Source organism: Aplysia californica, unplaced genomic scaffold (assembly GCF_000002075.1).
Source record: "Aplysia californica isolate F4 #8 unplaced genomic scaffold, AplCal3.0 scaffold00497, whole genome shotgun sequence".
NCBI classification, from domain to species: Eukaryota; Metazoa; Mollusca; class Gastropoda; order Aplysiida; family Aplysiidae; genus Aplysia; species Aplysia californica.
The window spans coordinates 219049-220656 of record NW_004797767.1 but is presented as its reverse complement, the minus strand read 5'-3'; positions in this window follow the sequence as shown (position 1 = coordinate 220656).

Here is a 1608-nt window from a genome sequence, read left to right as displayed (position 1 = left end):
TCGTGTATCGACTGCTTCATGTGAGACTTTGCTCTACGCCTTTATCGTGTATCGACTGCTTCATGTGAGACTTTGCTCTACGCCTTTATCGTGTATCGACTGCTTCATGTGAGACTTTGCTCTACGCCTTTATCGAAGACGGAGCTTTTCCCTGAGGTACTTTTCTTTTACTTTCACTTTTTCCTTCTTCTGATGTCCTTGGGGTGTCGAGGAAAAGTGCAGCTTTCTGTCCTGTGCTAGGTGTGTGGCGTCTGGGAGAGATATCTCTGTCTGGGTGAACAACAAGGCCCACTCCATGTTTTGCCCTTTCCAATCCGCTTGTTCCACTCCAAAGTAAGATGTACTTTTTGTTCATCTGTTTGCTGAAGGACTTCTTTTTACTGAAATCAGCAATTCCCAGGATCTCCATTTTCCGAGCTCCCACCAAGTCAAGGATTTGTGGTTCCTTGTCTCCTAATCGCATAATAATATATTCCATGTCCCAATTTTCATTGTTCTATCTCGTGTCCGTTTTGACGTTTCTATTCCTTATTCCGTTAGAGTCTGTCAGTTTATTCCCCCCCCCCTTTCTTTGTTTTCTAGCAGGTTTTATTCATTACCGGCTTGCTAGGCCCGTCGTAACTTCACCAGAGCCCCGACGGTAGGCCAGCGACGTTTCATGGTGACCCGGGTCGGCCTTCACGGCTAGCGTAGCGCGTCGGTGACATAAAGCCACATCGTACTTCATCCAGACCCAGCAATTCCCTACTTTGTTCTGTACACTGAGCGGTAGGCCTAGATAATAATTATGTGCAAGTATAAATAATAAATCTCTATCTTTGTTAGTTTCGTATGGGGTTTTACGCTGCTCGCAACTGCATAAGGCCATATTATGAGGGTGCAATGTCTATCTATAAATTCTATATTATACTAATGTTACATGTTTGTAATGATAATAATATATTATTATTATTATGAATAATAAGACTACATTACCAGGTAGGCCTTTTTAATAATACCTGAGATATCAATGCATGTACATTATATAATAAAGGCTATATGGAGCCCAAAACACACATGTAAAATGTATTAATGTGAATGTATGTGTGCGAGTGCGTGTCTTTGTGTGTGTGTGTGTGTCTTTGCATGTGTGTGTGTGTGTGTGTGTGTGTGTGTGTGTGTGTGTGTGTGTGTGTGTCCAGGTCTCGAAGAGGACAGGAGATAATTGAATTGGAATTAATCACTCAAGGAAGGAAAAAACTTCTCCCAAAAAAAATCTAGCGGAATAAAGAGAGAAAAATGGGGAACCCGGAGAAAAATCTATCGAGGAAGAGGGAGAAAATCTAACGAAAAATACTTGGGAGATCTTGTGAAATATAGACAAAGAACTAGAGGTAGAGAAAATCTGAAGAAATACACGGTATAAAGAAAGTTTGAGAAATAGGAAATCTTAAAAGAAAATCTTAAGAAATATTGATAAATAAATGTATAGGGGAGTTTAGAGAGACGGAAAGAGAAAAAAATCTTAAAATAAAAAAAGGGACAATCTTCAAAAATTCTCCAGAAACCCAGAGAAAATATTGAGGAAATTTGAGAGAGAGAGAGAGAGAGAGAGAGAGAGAGAGAGAG